The sequence below is a fragment of the Stomoxys calcitrans genome, chromosome 3, assembly GCF_963082655.1.
Source record: "Stomoxys calcitrans chromosome 3, idStoCalc2.1, whole genome shotgun sequence".
NCBI lineage: Eukaryota > Metazoa > Arthropoda > Insecta > Diptera > Muscidae > Stomoxys > Stomoxys calcitrans.
Window position 1 is genome coordinate 47,303,317 of NC_081554.1, and position 25,053 is coordinate 47,328,369.

Below are 25,053 nucleotides of genomic sequence, written 5' to 3' on the forward strand. Positions count from 1 at the left end.
TGGTACACGCAAACCAGGAAGACCAAAAACCCGATGTAAAGATCAAGTGGTGGGAGATACCTCGAAACTTGGTGTCAGAGATTTTAGAATGAGCGCAGAAGATCAAGGCGCTTGGAAAGCAATTCTACGTTCGGATGCTGGATTATGTATTGTGAGAAGTTAACACCACCACTGTGTTAGGTTAGGTTTAAGTGGTAGTCTGCCATCAGACTCACTTAAACGTTTTCGTCCATTGTGATACCACGGAACAGAAGAAGGAATATGCCTTCTAGTTCCTACCGTTGAACCACCCACATCGTTTTAAAAAGCCCCATAACTTGCAAATGTTCACATCCGCTAAATCAGACAGATTCTCAAAGAAATGAGAACCTAAAGTTTAACTCCTTCTGACTGCTAGTGGTGTTCTATAGTATCTTCTTCTTCGATGTTCTCACAGCTTCTGCAAAAGTCATTGCTGGCAACCTTCAGTCTGTCAGCATGTTTTTCGATTAGACAGTGCCCTGTCATATAGACCGATTCGCCGATTAAGGGTCTTAGGCCCATAAAAGCAACATTTATTAATCGATTTTGCTAAAATATGGGAAAGTGAGTTGTGTTAGGCTCCTTGACATCTCTCAGAATTTTGGCCCAGATCGGACCAGATTTGGATTTAGCTGCCATATAAACCGATCTCTCGATTTAAGATCTTGGACTCATAAAATCCCGAAATTTGGGATAGTGAGTTGCGCAAGGCCCATCGACATTCCTCTTCAATTTGGCCCTGATCGGTTTAGATTTGGATATAGCTGCCATATAGACCAATCTCTCGATTTAAGGTTTTTGACCCATAAAATGCGCATTTATTATCCGATGTCGCCAAAATTTGGTACAGTGAGTCATGTTAGGCCTATCGACATTACTTCTCAATTTGGCTCAGATCGGTCCAGTTTTAGATATAGCTGTCATATAGGCCGATCTCTCGATTTAAGATCTTGGACTCATAAAAGGCGCATTTATGGTACGAATTCGCCGCAATTTGGGACAGTGAGTTGTGTTAGACCCCTCGACATCTTTCTGCAATTTGACCAAGATCGCTGTAGATTTAGATATAGCTGCCATATAGACCGATATCTCGATTTAAGGTTTTGGACCCATAAAAGGCGCATTTACTGTCCGATGTCGTCGAAATTTGGGAGAATGAATTGCGTTAGACCCCTCGACATCCTTTTGCAATTTGGCCAAGATCGGTCTAGTTTTGGATATAGCTGCCATAAAGACCGATATCTCCATTTAAGGTTTTGGGCCCATAAAAGACGCATTTACTGTTCGATGTCGCCGAAATTTGGGAGAGTGAATTGCGTTAGGCCCATCGACATTACTTCTCAATTTGGATCAGATCTGTCCAGTTTTGGATATAGCTGTCATATAGACCGATCTCTCGATTTTAGGTTTTCGGCCCATAAAAGGCGCATTTATTGTCCGATGTCGCCGAAATTTGAAACAGTGAGTCATGTTAGGCCTATCGACAGTACTCCTCAATTTGGCTCAGATCGGTCAAGATTTAGATATAGCTGTCATATAGACCGATCTCTCGATTTAAGGTTTTGGGCCCATAAAAGGCGCATTTATTGTCCGATTTAGCAAAAGTATGTTGCAGTGAGTTGTGTTGGGTCCTTCGACATCCTTCTTCGATTTGGCCTAGATCAATCCAGTTTTGGTTATAGCTGCCATATAGACCGATCTCTCGATTTTAAGTCTTGGGCCCATAAAAGGCGCATTTATTGTCCGTTGTCGCCGAAATTTTGCGACAGAGAGTTGTGTTAGGCCCTTCGACATTCTTCTTCGATTTGGCCTAGATCCGTCCAGATTGGGATATAGCTGCCCTATAGACCAATCTCTCGATTTAAAGTCTTGGTCCCATTAAAGGCCCATTTAGAATCCGAAATCTGACACAGTGACTTATGTTAGGCTTTTCGACATCCGCGTCGTATATGGTTCAGATAGATCTATATTTGGATATAACTACCAAAAAGACTTATATTTCTTTTTTCTTCAAAATTGAACAATGACTTGTATTTATTAGACCACTCAATATTCGTGCCGAACTTGGTCCAAATCGTACCATAGTTCGATATAGCTGTTATGGGGGCATTAATTATGCATTTTCACCGGACTATGTACCCGAGGTGGTGGGTCTACAAAGTTCGGCCCGCCCGAACTTAATGCCTTTTTATTTGTTTTCATTAAATTAAATATTTTATAAGCATTTCTATAAAGAGTTAATTTTTAATATAATTTTAGTTAGTTTTTCATGCCAATACTTTTTTAACAATATGCCCTCTGTGCCTGAATGTCAATAGTCATTTTGCTAAACTGTTCAGAGTGTTACATCTGGTGCACAAAAGAAATTGTTGCAACATAATTTACTGTTGTTGGTGCTATTTGAATAAAGCAAGGCTATGAAAATGAAAATATTTTATAATAATAAAAAATCTAAAATAGTTTTGCACAACTTTAGTTGCTACGTATTGTTGAGAAAAAGAGAAGTTATAGGTAAGATATTGTTGGAATTCGAGTAGAATTCTTTATTGAAACAAAATTCAAAACTATGTTGAAATCGGAGGAAAAACTGGCTTTCTGTGATATCAAATTTGCCAATGTATTTAAGAAATGAGGTTCATGTTAAAAATGGGAGACTATGTATGTGGACTTATTAATGTGGGTCATAATGGTTCGCATATAGGGCCCTTTGCAGTTTATATTTAAAAATAATCCATATACAAACTGGAGCTTGTTAAAAATTCCATAGTTTGGTCATATTTTGTGTATGACTCTATTCATTTTGTTGTGTGTCACTCTTTTCGGAATTCATATTTAAACAAAAATATCGTCAGTTACTATTCCTTTTAATTATTCATTTAACAACCGTGTACTTGTATATCATTTAATTAATTGCCTTGTAAACTTTATTTTATAGTTTTGCCAATTTCACACACCAAAAAATGTCCATGTGAACATTTATTTGAACATTTAACATTAATTACAATCGTTTAAAATTATAAATCACGACTGTTAAAGACACATTTTAACATGTAGTCACCATATAATGTGGTTCACTTCAAATGAAGGGGCCTTAAACATTTGCACTTATTACAATTTAATTGAAATCAGTGCAAATGACAAAAAAACGGCTAAATGAAGTCAAAAAATCTAGTGGGAAAATTTTGAGTTGGTGAAGATAATTATTCTGTTCTATGAATTGAAGAAACAAAAATGCATTGCGGTTTTTGGAGCATTATAGAGGTGAGATGTAATTATAATACTTGTGTGTGAGCAGACATGTGTTAAATACTTAATTGTCACTAAATTAAATTAAAGCCATTATAAAGTTTTTTTTTTTTTAATTTCCATACAATAAAATATAAATCAACATCAAAAGAGTAATTTTGTAATCATGATTCAACTATTGCTTTTGTAATGAAACGTTTACTCATGGCACTCAACATTCGTCTGGACGTTCTTGAAACTACCAAAGGTGAGTAGTAACAATAAAACGCCTTCTTCGACAAATTTTGCCTCTTGAATTGGTGTAGGCAGCTCCAGTGTCTTTTTGGCTTACATACAAATCAGTCTATGTTTAGCAAATTAACACAGAGCATTTGAATGCAAAGATAATCTTTTGTTTGCAATAAAAATGCAAGATAATTTTCATTTAAATATCTAACAGCAACTTTTAAATTTGCGAAAAATATTTGTTTTCCAGTCTCTGATATGTTATTAGGGCAGGAATGAGCTTAGCAAATTGCACAATCGTTTACTCTTATGCCACAAATGTTAGGTGGGCGTATGAAGTACTTGCTTGCTTCAAACCAATAAAATCCTTCTTAAGCAATCTTTGTGAACAAAATACAATAATCTAAACCGTATTGGAGGAAAGGATTATTAATGTTCACAATAATCAAACTCGGCTAAAAATGAATCTCTTCAGTATCTCAAATTTCGCCAATTCATATAAAAATAGGTAAAAGCGTGTTAAGTTCGGCCGGGTCGAATCTTTTATACACTCCTCCATGAATCGCATTTGTTGAGTTGTTTTCCCGGCATCTCTACTTAGGCAAAACAAGTTAAAAGGCGTTAAGTTCGGCCAGGCCGAACTTTGGATACGAACCACCTCGAGTATATATGTTAACCACCTTTCGTCAAAATCTGATGAAAAATGCGTACCTTATGCCCCATAGCAGTTATAACGAAATATGTTCCGATTTGGACCAAATACAAGTCATTGTTCAATTGTGTATAGCAAAATATTGGTCTTTCTAGTAGCCATATCTAATAATAATCCGATCTGAACCACATACGAAACGGATGCCGAAAAGCCTAACATAAGTCACTGTGTTAAATATCAGTGAAATCCGATTTAAAATGAGCCTTTTATGGGATCAAGACTTTAAATCGAGAGATCGGTCTATATGGCAGCTATATTTAAAACTGTACCAATCTAGGCCAAGTTGAAGAAGGATAACGAAGGGCCTAACACAACTCACTGTCCCAAATTTCGGCAACATCGGACAACAAATGCGCCTTGTACGGGGCCAAGACTTTAAATCGAGTGATCGGTCTATATGGCAGCTATATCCAAATCTGGACCGATCTAGGCCAAGTTAAAGAAGGATAACGAAGGGACTAACACAACTCACTATACCAAATTTCGGCAACTTCGCCTTTTATGGGCCCAAAACCTAAAACCGAGAGATCGGTCTATAAGGCAGCTAAAGGGTGATTTTTTTGAGGTTAGGATTTTCATGCATTAGTATTTGACAGATCACGTGGGATTTCAGACATGGTGTCAAAGAGAAAGATGCTCAGTATGCTTTGACATTTCATCATGAATAGACTTACTAACGAGCAACGCTTGCAAATCATTGAATTTTATTACCAAAATCAGTGTTCGGTTCGAAATGTGTTCATTCACCGTAACGTTGCGTCCAACAGCATCTTTGAAAAAATACGGTCCAATGATTCCACCAGCGTACAAACCACACCAAACAGTGCATTTTTCGGGATGCATGGGCAGTTCTTGAACGGCTTCTGGTTGCTCTTCACTCCAAATGCGGCAATTTTACTTATTTACGTAGCCATTCAACCAGAAATGAGCCTCATCGCTGAACGGTGAATGAACACATTTCGAACCGAACACTGATTTTGGTAATAAAATTCAATGATTTGCAAGCGTTGCTCGTTAGTAAGTCTATTCATGATGAAATGTCAAAGCATACTGAGCATCTTTCTCTTTGACACCATGTCTGAAATCCCACGTGATCTGTCAAATACTAATGCATGAAAATCCTAACCTCAAAAAAATCACCCTTTATATCCAAATATGGACCGAATCGCAGAAGTAAGTCAAGGGGCTTAACTTAACTCATTGTCCCAATTTTCGGCAACATCGGACAACAAATGCGCCTTGTTTGGGCCCAAAACCTTAAATCGAGAGATCGGTCTATATGGCAGCTATGTCCAAATCTGGACCGATCTGAGCCAAATTGCAGAAGTAAGTCAAGGGGCTTAACTTAACTCATTGTCCCAAATATCGGTAACATCGGACAACAAATGCGCCTTTTATGGGCCCAAAACCTTAAATCGAGAGATCGGTCTATATGGCAGCTATATTCAAATCCGATCCGATCTAGTCCAAGTTGAAGAAGGATAACGAAGGGCCTAACACAACTCACTGTCCCAAATTTCGGCAACATCGGACAATAAATGCGCCTTTTATGGGCCCAATACCTAAAACCGAGAGATCGGTCTATATGGCAGCTATATCCAAATATGGGCCGATCTGCGCCGTATTGCAGAAGTAAATCAAGGGGCTTAACTTAACTCATTGTCTCAAATTTCGGCAACATCGGACAATAAATGCGCCTTATGTGGGCCCAAAACCTTAAATCGAGGGATCGGTCTATATGGCAGCTATATCCAAATCCGATCCGAATTGGGCCAAATTGACTAAGGGTGTCGAAGGGCCTAATAAAACTCACTGTCCCAAATTTCAGCGACATCGAACATCTAATTCACCTTTTATGGGCCAAAAACCTTAAATCGGAGGATCGGTCTATATGGCAGCTATATCAAAATCTGAACCGATCTGAGCCAAATTGACGAAGGATGTCGAAGGGCCTAACTCACTGTCCCAAATTTCAGCAAAATCGGATAATAAACGTGGCTTTTATTGGCCTAAGACCCTAAATCGGCGGATTGGTCTATATGGGGGCTATATCAAGATATAGTCCGATATAGCCCATCTTCGAACTTAACCTGCTTATGGACAGAAAAATAATCTGTGCAAAGTTTCAGCTCAATTTCAATAGGCATCGTCACTAGGACGAAACCAAATTTGAAGACGACCGGATGAAAATTGCGACCTGTAGTTTGTACACAAATTAACATGGACAGAGGGACAGACAGACGGACAGGCAGACAGACGGACAGACAGACAGACAGACAGACGGACAGACGGACAGACGGACAGACGGACGGACGGACAGACAGACAGACGGACAGACAGACGGACAGACAGACGGACAGACAGACGGACAGACAGACGGACAGGCAGACGGACAGACAGACGGACAGACAGACGGACAGACAGACGGACAGACAGACGGACAGACAGACGGACAGACAGACGGGCAAACAGACGGACAGATGGACGGACGAACAGGCAGACAAACGGACAGATGGACGGACGGACCGACAGACAGACAGACGGACAGACAGACGGACAGACAGACAGTAGGACAGACAGACAGACGGACAGACGGACAGACGGACAGACAGACAGACAGACAGACAGACAGATAGACAGACAGACAGACAGACAGACAGACAGACAGACAGACAGACGGACAGACAGACAGAAAGACGGACAGGCAGAGGGACAGACAGACTGACAGTCGGACAGACAGACAGACAGTCTGACAGATAGATAGACAGACAGAAAGACAGACAGACAGACGGACAAACGGACAGACGGACGGACAGACAGACAGACATACAGACGGACAGACAGACGGACAGACAGACAGACAGACGGACAGACAGACAGACGGACATAGCTAAATCGAATCGGAAAGTGATTCTGAGTCGATTGGTATACTTATCAATGGGTCTATCCCTAAATCGAATCAGAAAGTGGAAAATGGGTCTATCTCTCTTAATTTTGGGTGTTGCAAACTAATTCACTAAGTTATAATACCCTGTACCACAGTAGTGGTGAAGGGTATAAAGAACAATGCCATGTAAATCGATCATGGGCCTTGACTTCCTAAGACTCTAGACGCCGATGTTGCCGAAATTTTATATGAGGTGTTGGGTTATGACTTTCAACATGACCCAACCAAATACAGCTGTCATATAAACCGATCTAGACTGCGCAAATCTTATCCAATTTGTTTGAAATTTTATATGAGGTGTTTTGTTATGATTTCCAACAACTGTGCTGAGTACGGTACAAATCGGTTCATAACCTGATATAGCTTCGATATAAACCAATCTTGCAATTATATCTCTAGCCTGTGGAGGGCCTAATTCTTATCCGATTTAGCTGAAATTTTGTACAGCGACTTCATAAATAAATCGATTTTACATCCTGACCGGGCAAAGAACTTGACAATAGCCATTCATGATGGAAAGTATATAAGATTCGGCATGGCTTGTTTAAAATTAATCTTATTGTCCACACTAATTCCTTTATTATCTGCTGTTTTTATATGTTTGCAGATATTTTGGAAATCAAGAATTTCAATGACTTCATTTTAATTTTCAAAGGAATTGCTATGGAAGTCATCAATTAACTGTTGTTTTTGGTTATTCCGTTAATACACTTCTCAACATCATGATGTTGCTCCAGCAAATATGTCTCTAATGTTTAAAACATTCTTCAGTAATTTATGACCACTAGTAATCATATACAATTAGATTAAAACATTTTGGCATAAATTAAATCGTTTGAATTTTTGCTTCGAAATCATAGCACGTTGCATTGCCCAAACAGTTGACATGCCTTTAACGCTTTTTGTGTTTTTGCTCTCCTTCGATGTTAGTTTCCAAACTAAAAGCACAAAACGTGGCCCACACCATGTCGTTGTCGCCATGACGCAAACCTAATACCCAATTTTCTTCTATTGACTTGTAAAAATCAAACGCTAAAATGCAATACAAAATAAACACTCACTAATGCTTTTTGATTGATTCCGTTTGAAATTTTAGCGCCTTTCATTACAAATTCGGAAAACGTTGAGCACCCCATATCAGTCAGTCAGCCAAGCCTCAAAAAGAGTCCAACCAACCAATTCCTTAACACAATGTGGTCAGAAATGGTGAACAAATTATGTTTCTATTATAGATCAAATATTTCTTAAAACAAGTCGCTCCAAGAGTTTTTTTGTTTTTAGCTTCTCCCAGCGGGTTACTTAAAATTGCTTAAACATGAAATCATGCGTTACATTTACTAGCCAATTGAAGCAGCAATCACAATTTCCCAAAAAGTTGATAGCTTCCTCAACAGTTTGCTTTTTGCAAGGCTGCACATTAAGAAACATTTCAAACCATATTTGGAGCATGGATTAATTTTAGCAAACAGTTTAAACTACAAAAAAAACGAAAATTAATGAAAGATTTTCGTTGAGCAAATATCCCAGCAGAAATATTTTTAAATTATTTCTTGGACATTAAAAGACATTTTTAAGTGAAATCACTTTGAAGTCATTCCTACACTGACATCTAAAGAGTCATTTTTGGCTATCTATGGTTCGATAATGGATTTGTTGTAGATTCACGAAATTCATATCTGAAAGATTGACTGCTGTATTCTAAATGACAAGGGAACTGACAAGGAAATCACACAATGACGGTAAAATCGTTTGAAGCTGTTTTATACCCTACACCACTACTGTGGTACAGTGAATTTGTTTGTAATACCCAAAAGGAAGAGACATAGACCCATTGATAAGTATACCGATCGACTCAGAATAAATTTCTGATCCGTCTGTCTGTCCGTCTGTCTGTCCGTCCGTCCGTCTGTCCGTCCGTCCGTCCGTCCGTTTGTCTGACCGTCCTTCTGTCTGTCTGTCCGTCCGTCCGTTTGTCTGACCGTCCTTCTGTCTGTCTGTCCGTCCATCTGTCTGTCTGTCTGTCTGTCCGTCTGTCCGTCTATCTGTCCGTCCATCTGTCTGTCTGTCCGTCCATCTGTCTGTCCGTCCGTCTGTCTGTCCGTCCGTCTGTCTGTCCGTCCGTCTGTCTGTCTCTCTGTCTGTCCGTCCATCTGTCTGTCCTTCCGTTTGTCTGTCTGTCCGTCCGTCTGTCTGTCTGTCTGTCTGTCCGTCTGTCTGTCCGTCTGTCTGTCCGTACGTCTGTCTGTCCGTCCATCTGTCCATGTTAATTTGTGTACAAAGTACAGGTCGCAGTTATCATGCGATTGTCTTCAAATTAGGTACAGGCATGTTTTTCGGCCTAGAGACGAAGCCTATTGAAATTGGAAAAAATCGGCTCAGATCTGCATATAGCTCCCATATATATATTCGTCCGATTTTCAGTAATAATGCAATAAAATGGTCATTTGTTAACCGATTCTCTCGTAATTTGGCAGGAAGACTGTCGACATTACTAGTGAATTTCATGGAAATCGGTTCAGATTTAGATATAGCTCTCATATATATATATATATATCGCCCGATTTACTGATCAATACGTTCCCATATATATTCATCGTTTGCCCAGCATGCCCTACACATGTTATCACATGCCGTGCCGATTTTGCATAAGTAAGCTCGTAGTCTATGTATCCCGTTATGATACCAATAGCTATACTGACCTCCTTCTTACTGTCTTTCAGTAATAGCCTCGTTTCTCACGATCTGGATCTCCACATAGAATTTTCGTCGTCCTACCGACCGTTTCGCTGTCCCATAGTGTTAAACCCGCAAGCTTTTAACTCGGACTGCGTCAAACCGAAAAGCTTCGGGTTAACTAAGTTTATTGACGGCAGTTCTCTGGCCATCACTGCCAAATCGTGTAGCTTCTCATTTCCAGTTACTCTACTATGGTGCCATTTCTCGCACTTAATCTGTATGTCTATGGGTCGGATAGCTAGAATAGTCTCCAGTACCCTAGTGAGCACTGTCTTCATCGCTCCGCTTATGCCAAGACAACATGTTCTCTGAACATTTTGTATGGCCCTTATATTGCACTTTTTCTCCATAACAGTCCACCAAACGACTGAGGCGTAGTTCACTGGCTCCAGTGCAGCCAGTGAACTATCCTCGGATTCAAGCCCCATTTCGAACCCATGGAAGCCTTCTCGGTACGCGCCTGTATGGTACAGGCTTCACTTCAGTTTTCTGTCTAAGATCACTCTTAAGCGTTTAACCTTGTCAGATATCGAAATCGTTTTATTGAAGAAACGTGGTGCTCCAAATTGGCTCACCTTCGTCTTCCTCGTGAACAGGCATATTTCAGTTTTCTCTGGGTTAACATTGAGACCCATAGGTCTAGCCCAGTTGTATGCCATCTGCAAGATGCTTTCGGCCCTTCTGCATACCTTGTTCGGATCCTCACCTCTTAGAAATATTATAACATTGAGTTCAAATCCCTCCTCAATCAGAATCCGTAAAAGGTTATTTATGGTGGTTGTCTATAGGAGTGGCGATAAAATCCCCCTGTGGCGTGCCCTGTGCCACTTTCTCCCTTATATTTGCGTCATGGGACCCACAATTTATCCATCTGTTCCTTAGCATATGGTTTACACAGTCTCTAAGGAGTGAGGTTGAGATGCGTAACGGAATGTTTGTAATTCCTAAATGAAAACTGAATTCATGACACCGATTTGGGTTCCCAGACACGATGCTGCACCGGAAAATGAGAAAGCGAGGGAATATGCTGGGAAGGGCACGACCACAGCGAGCGAACCAGTCACCTGAACATTGTAGAGTGGATGACCAGTGCTTAATCGGTGGCGAGGTGGAAATTTGTACTCGAACTACCAGGACATTCTGACCTCTGGTCAACTGAGGACGAACGAGGGATCTGCTGGCTTTTGATTGCAGTTGTATTACATGAGTAATAGCCGGGCACAGTGCGACAGGCTAAAGCACGATGCAGATGGAAATCGAGCATAATGTTTACTGAGGAGCTGTCTGGACGAGAACAAGAAAGAGAAAACCAACACCTGTTTTATGTTTATGTCGGGGTCAACAGGGGCACAGGCTTTTATCTTCAGGGTGACGTTTTACTCCACTCTGGGTAATCTTGGAGATTTTTCTTCTTATATTCTCAAGTGCTCCTCCAAGTACGCACATTAGGGTGAGGCGATGAGTATGGAAGGAAAAAAATCTTTGTGGACCCTTCGCGTTTCTGCTTCTTGGGATTGTACTTGGCAAAAAAGTCCACTAGACCATATGTCTACGGTGAAAATCGAGCCACCAGATTTTGATTTGCAGCTTTTTCTCTGACTTTTGTTTTTTATACAGAATGGGGGGGGTTTTTGTTTTTTTCTTGTTTTTGAATATTTTGGCCTATAACTGCCAAACTATTGAGATTTTCGAACCAATACTAAGACGAAAATTGTAGCCAAGACAATAGTTAACAACTCTCTAGTACATCACAAAAGCATTGGAAAGCTTTTGTTTGTTGGTTTGTTTGTCTGTTCCGCATAGACTCGAGAACGGCTAAATCGATTTTCTTGAAGTTTTCACATATGCCGCGTAATGATCCCGTGTTGTGAAAATAAGGTACTACATTTTTTGATATCAGAAGGGGAGACGGACTCTCCCCCTCACCCTAATTTGCAGAAACGATAGATCTCGCAGTTGGGTGGTGCGATTTAAGCGAAATTTTGTGTGCTCTCTTAAAGTAATCAAAAAACTAAAAATTTTTATCCAAATTTTAGGTGGGGTACCTAGGGAGGGGCGTCCTCCACCCCAAAAACCTACAAAATATATGTATAGACCAATCACGACAATATGGGACTTAAATGAAAGGTATTAAAGAGTAGAAAACGTATCTGATATTCAATTGTGGGACCAAGTATATTGGGGATTACCCCAGCCCCTAAAACACTCCTAAATCGGACATATTTGTCGACCATTGGAATATGGGCTTCAAATAAAAGGTATTTGAGAGTAGAATACAAAAATGATATCTAAATGTGGGACCAAGTGTTAAGGGGGTCGCCCCTCCATTCCCCCAACCTCCATTACCGACCATAGCAATGTAGGGCCCAAATGATAGAACTTTGGGATTAGAGCACGAATCTGATATCAACATTCGGGACCAAGTGTCTATGGGGCCATCCCACTCCCTTACGCCCCTCAAATAGGACGTATTTTCTGACCATTGCATTATGGAGCTCAAAAAAAAGTATTTTAGAGTGTAACACGAATCTGATATATGTTCTAAGGGCTAATTCAGTCAGTGGCCGCCCCACACCCAAAACACCACCAAACCGGACATCTTTGCCTACTATGGAAAAATGGGGCTCAAATAAAAGCTATTTGGGAGTAGAACACGAATCTGATATCAATATTCTGAACCAACTGTCGACGGGACGTCCCACCTCCACAACAACACCAAATAAGATCTATTGGGTTGACCAAAAAGTAATTGCGAATTTTTCATATAGTCGGCGTTGACAAATTTTTTCACAGCTTGTGACTCTGTAATTGCATTCTTTCTTCAGTCAATTATCAGCTGTTACTTTTAGCTTGCTTTAGAAAAAAAGTGTAAAAAAGTATATTTGATTAAAGTTCATTCTAAATTTCATTAAAAATGCATTTACTTTCTTTTAAAAAATCCGCAATTACTTTTTGGGCAACCCAATATTTACTCACCATGACATTTTGGGGCTCAAAGGGAGTGGAGAACGATGTGTTAATAATTTTTAGTGTCCAACCCTCGAAATCGGAAATATTTGCTGGCGCTTTGACCCCCCTTAAACCAATGGCAATATGGAGTTCAAATGAATGATATTTGAAAGTAGAGAGCGATGCTCATATAGTTTTTCTGGGCTAAGTGTTTGGGGGACCACCCTATTCGTCAAAACACCGCTAAATCGGACATATTTACCAACCACGTCAATGTGGTGCTCAAGTGAAAGGTATTGGGGAGAATAGTACGAAACTGATACCCACTTTTCTGGGGTGTACCCCTTGCCCAAAACACCCCACAAACAGCAATTATTTACAGACCATCGCAATGTGAGGCTCAAATAAAGGTATTTTGGGAGTGGGACCATGTATATGGGGCACCGCCCCTTTCCCACAATAACCCCCCCAAGTATTTGAGGACGCCCCATCCCATAAAATTTCCAATAATGGTTGTTTTGTTTTGAATTGAAACAATGGCAAAATTCCATAAACTATCCAACCAAGTTTCTGGGGTTACACACCCCCCAAACAGGACTGGTCATGGCCAAATGAGGCTGAAGTAAAAGGTATTTGGAGTACAATACGAATATGATATCCAAATGTGGGACCAAGTATTTGGGGACCATCCCTCCTCCAAAACACTTCGCAAAAAGGACAAGTTTACCGACCATGGCAAGGTGGGGGTTAAATGGTAAAGGTATTTGAGATTAGAAAATTAATATGATATCCAATTGTAGGGCCAAGTGTTAGGGGGACGACTCATCGCATAAACTCCCCTTAAACTAATTGCGATATGGGGTTTAAATAAATGGTATTTGAAAGTAGAGCATAATGTTGATATTTTTCAGGACTAAGTGTCTGGAGGACTACCTCACCCTCTAATGCACCCCTTAATTGGACACACATATTTACCGATCATGGAAATATGGGTCTAAATTGAAAAGTATTGGGTTGCCCAAAAAGTAATTGCGGCTTTTTCATAAGTCGGCGTTGACAAATTTTTTCACAGCTTGTGACTCTGTAATTGCATTATTTCTTCTGTCAGCTATCAGCTGTTACTTTTAGCTTGCTTTAGAAAAAAAGTGTAAAAAAAGTTTATTTGATTAAAGTTCATTCTAAGTTTTATTAAAAATGCATTTACTTTCTTTTAAAAAATCCGCAATTACTTTTTGGGCAACCCAATATTTTAGGAGAATAGCTCGAATTTGATACCCATATTCGGGACTACGTTTCTAGGGAACCACACCACTCTAGAAATCCTTCAACCACCACCATGGGGCCCTTCCCGCTCCCAAAATCCCCATGAGAATATTGGGCTCTAACAAAATTCCTTATGAATGGAGTAAATCAACATCCAAACTTAAAAGACCCTAAACTCTCCAAGCAAATTCATAGACCAACAAAGTTCATATGGGATTCACATAAAGCCATTGATGTTGTTATACGTTTAGTAAATATTTAGAGGATAATTATGTTCCACATATTGTAAAAGGCGCAGCGGAGTGGGCCTGTTTCAGCTAATGCTAAGGAACGACTATTGAGTCCAACTACTGGGGGAAGCCAGCGACTGATGATAAAAATGGTTCTATTAATGGGAAAAATAAATCTTTCGAAACCAAATATTGTATTAAATGTAATCTATAATCTTTTATGCTCAAGGTGTACCAACAGAGGTGGGGAAAAATGCCTCGAAATTTTTTCGCTTCAAACTGCATGCACCTGTAACAGTCGTTTTGCTACATTTGCAGAAATTTTCGCAATGCCATAAAAACAAACGGCAAATGCAACACCAACAATTCAATTGACAAACGTGTCATTTGTTTTGCTTCAGAGCAAAAGTATGTGATCACAGTCATAACAACCATTTTAACGTTCATTCACTTGGCTGTTGGGAAAATATATTTTTTTTTTTTTAAATTTTTTTTTTGTGGCAATCGATTTGTTTTTGTTTGTGGCTCCATCCATCACCGTCTTCAATGGGCCATGGTATAAATTACTTTTAATATTTTGTGTGTTTTTTTTTTCTTCTTTCATTCATATAGATTCAATTTATTATTTTTCTTTTATTGAATAGAAGAGACGTGGCAGGGGAAGACAAACAAAGCTATGGCTGTACTGAAACGAACAAATTTGTTTTAGCAGTTGAGATTGTTTACCGAATGACGCAAAAGAAATGTCTTACAAAATTTTCTTGGTATGTTTGGCGGTAAAGTTTTTTCTTCTCTGCACATAATATGTATGATGTTATTGCATATTTTCACATTGTGTCCTATGTGGATTACATTAGCCATGGGGATATCATCAAAACATTGTTTCTTCACTTACTATACGCCTTTGTCAGAGTAATTGATGGTAAAGACATACCTGAAAGAAAAAAGAAAAAAACATTATTTTTAATAGAAATAGTTTGATTAAAAAAATAATTTATAATAACCCCAAAAAGTTCTATTAATTGTTATAGTTAACACCCACCACTTCAGATACATGTATAAATGAACCACATTTCGCTAAATGTGGCAACAAATGAACCATGAGCCATCAGCACCATATTCGTGCTGGATATGTAGGGATGTTATACGATGCAGTGCTCCAAATTCCAGCTAGGTAATGTAATAAATACACCATTTATGGGTGAATGACCTTTAATAGAAAGATCGATGTGAACCATACCCGAAACGGACTTCCTAGAGCCTTCCAGCAGGCCACAACACCATATAACATTGTATTGGGTTGTCCAAAAAGTAATTACGGATTTTTCATATAGTCGATGTTGACAAATTTTTTCACAGCTTGTGACTCTGTAATTGCATTCTTTCTTCTGTCAATTATCAGCTGTTGCTTTTAGCTTGCTTTAGAAAAAAAGTGTAAAAAAAGTATATTTGATTAAAGTTCATTCTAAGTTTTATTAAAAATGCATTTACTTTCTTTTAAAAAATCCGCAATTACTTTTTGGGCAACCCAATAGATATGACAACTGCAGTCTACAGTCAGCGCATGACAATAGCTCTCTTGCAGGTATATAGGGAACGATTTGACTTTTTCCCTTTTCAAAAAATTGTATTTGAAGTTCTTCTGCTGATAATAACAACTCATGTGATATCTTGTGGTCAATGGGATTCAGTGATTCATACTTGAGGCATCATGGTCTTTCGCTGAAGACCTGATTATTGCTGTCACTGAGATACTCTGCACTCATAGAATAAGGTTTGCTGATAATAGCAAACACTGTCTGCTGACAAATATTAATAGTTAATTTTGCTGCTATTGTAGCAGTCGTTCTGCTATAACAGCAGTAATACTGCAATTTCAGAGTAGCAGGTTTACTGCTGAAAAGTCTGTTGTTTACTGAAAATGACTGAGGCTTAATAATGAAGAGGATGTTAGAAGAAACAAGTTATAGTCCAATTCGGACAATAAATGACTGCTGAACATTGTAGAAGTCATTGTGTAATATTTCAGTTCATGCGCCTTGTAGGGGTTCAAGAAGCAAAATCGGGAGATTGGTTTATATGGAAGCTGTATTAAACTATTGATCGATTTAGACCATATTAGACACGTATGTTGAAGGTCACAAGAGAAGCCGTTGTACAAAATTTCTGCCAAATCGGATGAGAATTGCGCCCTCTAGAGGCTCAAGAAGTCAAGATCCCAAATCGGTTTATATGGCAGCTATATCAGGTTATGTACCGATTTGCGCCATACTTAGCACAGTTGTTAGAAGTCATAACAAAACACCTCGTGCGAAATTTTAGCTAAATTTTTGCGGATGAGAATTGCGCCCTCTAGAGGCTCAAGAAGTCAAGACCCAAGATCGGTTTATATGACAGCTATACCAAATTATGAACCGATTTGAATCATAATTAAGTCAAGATCACAGATCGGTTTATATGACAGCTATATCAAACCATGGACCGTTTTGGATCATACTTTGCGCAGTTGTTGGAAATGACACCAAAACATTACGTGCAAAATTTCAGTGAAAAGGGACGAGAATTGCGCCATCTTGAGGCTCAAAAAGTCAAGATCCCAGATCGGTTTATATGGCAGCTATATCAAACCATGGACCGATTTGGATCACACTTCGCGCAGTTGTTGGAAGTGATACCAAAACACCACGTGCAAACTTTGAGTCAAATCAAATAAGAATTGCGCTCTCTAGAGGCTCAAAAAGTCAAGATCACAGATCGGTTTATATGGCAGCTATATCAAACCATGGACCGTTTTGGATCATACTTCGAGCAGTTGTTAAAAGTGATACCAAAACATTACGTGCAAAATTTCAGTCAAATCGGACGAGAATTGCGCCCTCTAAAGGCTCAAGAAGTCAAGACCCCAGATCGGTTTATATGGCAGCTATATCAAAACATGGACCGATATTGCCCATTTACAATACCAACCGACCTACACTAAAAAGTATTTGCGCATACTTAGCGCAGCTATTGAAATTGATACCAAAACACTACGTGCAAAATTGCAGTCAAATCGGACGAGAATTGCGCCCTCTAGAGGCTCAAGAAGTCAAGACCCCAGATCGGTTTATATGGCAGCTATATCAAAACATGGACCGATTTAAATCATACTTAGCGCAGTTGTTGAAAGTGATACCAAAACACCACGTGCAAACTTTGAGTCAAATCGGATTACAATTGCGCCCTCTAGAGGCTGAAGAAGTCAAGACTCAAGATCGGTTTATATGGCAGCTATATCAAAACATGGACCGATTTAAATCATACTTAGCGCAGCTATTGAAATTGATACCAAAAAACCACGTGCAAACTTTGAGTCAAATCGGGCAAGAATTGCGCCCTCTAGAGGCTCAAGAAGTCAAGACCCAAGATCGGTTTATATTGCAGCTATATCAAAAGATGGACCGATTTGAATCATACTTGGCGCAGTAGTTGAAAGTCATACCAAAACACCACGTGCAAACTTTAAGTCAAATCGGATAAGAATTGCGCCCTCTAGAGGCTCAAGAAGTAAAGACCAAAGATCAGTTTATATGGCAGCTGTATCAAAATTTGGACCGATATGGCCCATTTCGAAAGTTTGCGTGCTTTCGACAGACAGAGGGACGGAAAGACGGACGGACAGACGGACGGACGGACGGACATAGCTAGATCGACTTAAAATGACATGACGATCAAGAATATATATACTTTATGGGGTCTCAGATGCATATTTCGAGGTGTTACAAACAGAATGACGAAATTAGTATACCCCCATCCAATGGTGGAGGGTATAAAAAAAGAACACATATGTAAATGTGTGTCACAGAGAATGTTTATAATCACCACTGAATGTATACTTTCCATAATCTTTTTATACCCACCACCGAAGGAGGGGGGACGATCTAGCCTTGTCTGTCCGTCTGTCTCTTGAAATCACGCTACAGTCTTTAAAAATTGAGATAAAGGGCTGAAGCTTTGCACAGATTCTTTTTTTGTCCATAAGCAGGTTAAGTTCGAAGATGGGCTATATCGGACTATACCTTGATATATCCCCCATATAGACCGATCCACCGATTTTGGGTCTTAAGCCCATAAAAGCCACATGTATAATCTGATTTTGCTGAAATTTGAGACAATGAGTTCTGTTAGAATATTAGATATAGCTGCCATATAGACCGATCTCTCGATTTAAAGTCTTGGGCCCATAAAAGGCGCAATTATTGTCCGATTTCGCCGAAAGTTGGGACAGTGAGTTGTGTTAGGCCCTTGACATCTTTTTTCAATTTGGCCCAGATCGGTCCAGATTTGGATATAGCTGCCTATAGACCGATCTCTCGATTTAAGGTTTTGGGCCCATAAAAGGCGCATTTATTGTCCGATGTCGCGCAAATTTGGGACAGTGAGTTGTGTTAGGCTTCGCGACATCCTTCTTCAATTTTGCCTCAATCGATCCAGATTAGGATATAGCTGCCATATAGACCGATCCGCCGATTTACGGTCTTAGGCCCATTAAAGTCACACTTACTATCCGATTTCGCTGAAATTTGGGACAGTGAATTGTGTTAGGCCTCTCGTTTTCCTTATTCAATACGATTTAGATCGGTTCAAATTTGGATATAAAGGGTGATTTTTTTGAGGTTAGGATTTTCATGCATTAGTATTTGACAGATCACGTGGGATTTCAGACATGGTGTCAAAGAGAAAGATGCTCAGTATGCTTTGACATTTCATCATGAATAGACTTACTAACGAGCAACGCTTGCAAATCATTGAATTTTATTACCAAAATCAGTGTTCGGTTCGAAATTCATTCACCGTAACGTTGCGTCCAACAGCATCTTTGAAAAAATACGGTCCAATGATTCCACCAGCGTACAAACCACACCAAACAGTGCATTTTTCGGGATGCATGGGCAGTTCTTGAACGGCTTCTGGTTGCTCTTCACTCCAAATGCGGCAATTTTGCTTATTTACGTAGCCATTCAACCAGAAATGAGCCTCATCGCTGAAAGGTGAATGAACACATTTCGAACCGAACACTGATTTTGGTAATAAATTTCAATGATTTGCAAGCGTTGCTCGTTAGTAAGTCTATTCATGATGAAATGTCAAAGCATACTGAGCATCTTTCTCTTTGACACCATGTCTGAAATCCCACGTGATCTGTCAAATACTAATGCATGAAAATCCTAACCTCAAAAAAATCACCCTTTAGCTGCCATATAGACCTATCTTCCATAAAAGCAATTTAATTATTTAATTTCGCTGAAATTTGACACAGACAGCTGTGTTAGGCTCTTCGACATTCGTATTCAATATGACCCGATTCAAGTTCTTGGACCTGTAAAAGGCGCATTTATTGTCTGATTTCGCTGAAATTGACACAGTGAGCCCTGGTAATACTTCCGTGCCCGAAATGGTTCAGATCGGTCTATGTTTGGATATAACTGCCATATACATGTGATGAAATTGATACAATGTCTCTCTTTAGACCCTTTTATAGCAATTCTAAATATGGTGGAGATTGGACTAGGTTTAGATGTAGATGCTATAAATGATGCATTTGAACCGTGTCATGACGAAAGGTGGAAACATCCCGAAAACCAGTGGAGATATTGAATACTTCAAGCTAAATTTTTTGCAACACTATCCAGCAAAAAAAAGGGTTTTAAAAATCCCATCACAAATGAAGATTTGACAGCCCGAACAATTTTTCGAAATGCCAAAGTGACCAACTTTGGGTCCTCCCAAGAGGCGCCCAAACCACCTAGAAATTTTCCACATAATCCCGTTAACACCTAAGCTCTAAACATTTTAATTTTAAAAAGGGTAATCTCTATCCGTGCACATTTGGGATATTTTTTTTGGTTTTTTTTTTTGTTTCCATCCCACTGTGCAACCGTTGAAATGTTTTATGCTTATGTGTGGCATTCTTCCATTGCAAAAAAAACTTTGGTTAATAAGCTTGACTGAGAAATAGACAAATTATAAAATGATGATCTTCGCAATGTCTGACAAAAAAAAACTTTAATGTTCTCAGACACAAACAGAAACTTCCAAGGTAAAATTTAATATTTTCAGAATTACTTCACATCTTAATGTAATTTGACCGTGTATTCTGCAATACTAATCTCACTATAAGAATGGAATTAACCTGTAAGATGCCCAATAAATACCACTTTTAATCGATTTCATTAAAAGTTTAACTTCGGATACCGAGATTAATTTCAAGATCTATTTTATATAACATTCTGTGAATTTGGTCTTTTCGAGAATAAATGCGGCGGCAATGGCTGGCCACCGTGGCGCAGAGGTTAGCATGTCCGTCTTTGATGCCGAACGCCTGGGTTTTTTCCAGCGGTAGTTATTGCCTTAATAATGCTGCCTATATTTATGAGGCATCCTGCCATGTTAAAATATCTCCACAATGTGGCGTCGCTTTGCGGCACTTGGAATGGAAATGAGGTCCCTCATCATTGAGCTTAAAATTAAATCGGACTGCACTCATTTATATGGGAGAAGTATACCTTGTTTGTCAATGGAATGTTCATAGGAAATTTAGTATTTATTGTTCTAAAAGTAAAAATAGGGTGAAATATTGGAGGTGTTTAGCTCTGAACCGATTTTGTCCGATAAGATTCCGATTTTGTCCGGATGGACGTACGGTTGTTCTTCCGTACGTCCATCCGGACGAATCTTATCGGACAAAATCTACATCGAAATTAGAAAATCAGGGCTTAGTACTGAGATTATTTTGCTTCCTTGAAGGAGTTACGATACCCTTAGCTATAATTCACTGTACCATTTAAGTAAAGGGTGATTTTTTTGAATGAGCCTCATCGCTGAACAAAATTTGTCAAAATTTGAACACATTTCGAACCGAACACTGATTTTGGTAATAAAATTCAATGATTTGCAAGCGTTGCTCGTTAGTAAGTCTATTCATGATGAAATGTCAAAGCATACTGAGCATCTTTCTCTTTGACACCATGTCTGAAATCCCACGTGATCTGTCAAATACTAATGCATGAAAATCGTAACCTCAAAAAAATCACCCTTTAGTTTAGGTTTTGAAGGCTTATACTCCACCATAGGAAGGGGGTATACTAATTTCGTCTGAGACCCAACAGAGTGTATATATTCTTGGTAGTCTTGTCCGGTCCGTCCGTCTGTCCGTCCGTCCGTCTGTCCGTCCGTCCGTCCGTCCGTCCGTCTCTCCGTCCGTCTGTCCCTCCGTCTGTCCCTCCGTCTGTCCGTCCGTCTGTCCGTCCGTCTGTCCGTACGTCTGTCCGTACGTCTGTCAGTCCGTCCGTCTGTCCGTCCATCGGTCCGTCTGAGTAAAGCACGCTAACTTTCGAATAAATACTAGATGGCGTTTAAATTTCGCACGAATATTTCCTATTAGTGTAGGTCAGTTGGGATTGTAAATCGGCTATCGGTCTATTTTTTGATATAAATGCAAATTTTGCCCATGAATAATCCACTAAGGAACAGGGGCAAAATTCTCACACATCGATAAGTGCAGTCCAATTCAAGTTTAAGCTCAATGATAAGCGGCCAACTTTTTATAGCCGAGTTCGAATGGCGTACCGCAGTGCGACTACTCTTTGGAGAGAAGTTTTATATGGCATAGTACTTCACAAATGTTGCCAACATTAGGAGGGGAAAAACACCGTTGACATTTTTTTCTGATGGTCTCGGCAGGATTCGAGAACAGGTGATCTCCAGAGCAGCTGTTTCGTTTTAACTTTAAAAAATTGCGCCAAGTATGGTTTAAATCGGTTCATAACTTGATACAGCTCCCATATAAACCGATCTTGAATCTAGACTTCTTGAGCCTCTAGAGGGCGCACTTCTTATCCGACTTGGCTGAAATTTTGCATGAGGTGTTTTGTTTAAACTTTCAACAATTGCGCCAAGTATGGTTTAAATCGGTTCATAAACTGATATAGCTGCCATATAAACTGATCTTGAATCTGGACTTTTTGAGCCTATAGAGGGCACATTTCTTATCCGATTTGGCTGAAATTTTGCATGAGGTGTTTTGTTATGACTTTCAACAGCTGTGCCAAGTATGGTTTAAATTGGCTCATAACCTGATACAGCTCCCATATAAACCGGCTTCGGATCTTGACTTCTTGAGCCTCTAGAGGGCGCACTTCTTATCCGACTTGGCTGAAATTTTGCATGAGGTGTTTCGTTTAAACTTTCAACAGCTGTGCCAAGTATGGTTTAAATCGGCTCGTAACCTGATACAGCTCCCATATAAACCGGCTTCGGATCTTGACTTTTTGAGCCGCTAGAGGGCGCAATTAATATCCTATTTGGCTGACATTTTGACATAAACCAAAATATTTCTATCCACTGTAAATTTGTACTAACCATTTACAGCGCTTACTTCATCCTTTTTCTCTATTGCAACCTAATACAACCATCATATGGAATCTGTGTTCCACTTAACTGGCAATATCAATATTACAAATGAGAAAAAAAATCAAAATATTTGTTTAAACGTTGCCAATGTTTTGCATTTGCAAATTAAATGCAGCAATAACCACAACAACAACATATATAATAAAAAAAATTATCCATTTCAATGACATTGCGAGTTGTTGGTACTCGTATTGTTATGGCCAATGTGGTTAATTGTGTTTAACAAAATGCCGCCCTTTTGTGAAAACATTGTGGTAAATGATTCCAGCGGCGACAGCAGTAGCTGCAAAAGTCAATCATAACCACTTGGTGACCTTGACAAGTTATAAACACTGAAATTGAGAACATTCAACACACACACACACGCACATTAAATTCCGCCACCCCTGTTTCAATAAAGTAGGTATAAGTGTATGTGTGTGTATTCGTTTTGGACTCCATTTTAAAGTTTCCGAATGGCAAATTTTAGACTTTCCCACCATTATTGCTTAACAACGTCGCCAAACATTAAACAAAAGTTAGAAACAAACAAAAAACTAACTAACTAACCACCGATCACTGTTTTATGTTAAACGATCAAGAAACAAAAGACTTAAGACACATGCAACACGGAGTACAGAAAAAAAAATAAAACTCATTATGGGGAGTGCTCAGCGTGAACAAACATAAATGCGACAGACAAAGAATTGACAACAGTATGAATGAATGGGCCAATAAACAACTAACTGGGCGTTTATTAAAAACTTTAAATATCGTCAAGATAGTAGGAAAACCCAACTAAATATCACAAAATGAAAAAAATAAGAAAAAAAGCAAATTTCCATGGCTTAATCCAAAGAATTTTATTAAAAAAAGGGGAAAAATAACTAAAAGCTTACCAGTACTTTAATTAAAATTGGACATTTCAAATAACAACTGGGTCAACTGGCAGAAATAAATGGAAAGAATTAACCAGCCCAGCCTTTGACTTAAGCAGAAAATTGTTATACAAATTATGGCTGAATTCTGCAAGGTTTCCACAAGCATTAAAATACTTAAATTGCAAGTCATTAATAAAGTTAATTCAATTCTTTGCAAGAGGAATAGTATGAGGGAATATGCAATTTTTTTGCAAAAAAAAAAAAAAAAAAAAACAAAGAAAACATGGGCGTAGAAATAGAGGTGTGGTGATAGAGTTTAAAATTTGCAATCAGCTATGAAGAACTATTACCCCAATCACCAGCAAACTTTTTGGTAAATTTCTATTTTAACAATTTTTCATGATCTATTTTTCGCTCATAAGCGATTCGAAATCACAAATGACCACGCACATAAGTCCCACCATGCAGACTTATGTCTTAATGTCAAACCTTTGTAGTTTTATAGTTAAACGAGAAAAGCGTGCTTTGTTCAGCCGAGCCAAATCTTATATGCCCTCCACCATGAATCACTTTGTCAAGTTCCTTGGCCGATATCTCTTTATGGACACACAAAGGATAATGGATAAGATTTGTTATGCTCTTTGAGCTCAATCAAGTTATACACCTATTGGGGTCATACTTGGTTTGTTTATAGTGGCTCAAGAACTAGAACTTGGGGATCTGTTTTTATGGGAGCTATATCAGGTTATCGAACGATTCAGGCCATATTAACCACGTGGGGTCATACTAGAAGTGAATGTGCAAAATTTCATCCAAATCGGATAAGAATTGCACTATCTAGAGGCTCAAGATGTATAATCAGATTCAGATTCGGTTTATATTCAGCGAAATCGGACTATGAATGTGTCTCTTACGGGACCAAGACTTTAAATCAAGAGTTCGATCTATATGGCAGCTATATCCAAATCTGAACCGATCTGGGTTCAGATTTTGATAAAATTCCAAATTGTCCAATTTGAAGAGGGACTTCGAAGGCCCTAACACAACTCACTCTCCCAAATTTCGGCGAAATCGGTCAATAAATGTGCATTCGATCAATAAATGTCCCTAAAATCGAGAGTTCGATCTATATGGCAGCTACATCCAAATCTGAACCGATTTGGGCCAAATTAAAAAGGGAGCGTCGAAGGGCCTAACACAACTCACTATCCCGAATTTCGGCGAAATCCGACTATAAATGTGCCTTTTATGAGCCCATAATCTTACATCGAGAGATCGGTCTATATGGGAGCTATACCCAAATCTGGACCGATCTGCGAAAAATTGCAGAAAGTTGTCGGAGAGTCTAACACAACCCACTGTTCCAAATTTTGGCCAAATTGGACAACAAATGCGCCCTTCTCGGAGCCAAAT

The 25,053-nt window shown here is 39.2% G+C and overlaps 1 protein-coding gene across 1 annotated transcript in view; it reads right to left on the reverse strand.

Moving 5' to 3' along the window:
• The window catches only part of LOC106090382 (mucin-2), a 485,125-nt gene that overhangs the window by 281,373 nt on the left and 178,699 nt on the right, over window positions 1-25,053 (reverse strand). The window lies entirely within an intron of this gene.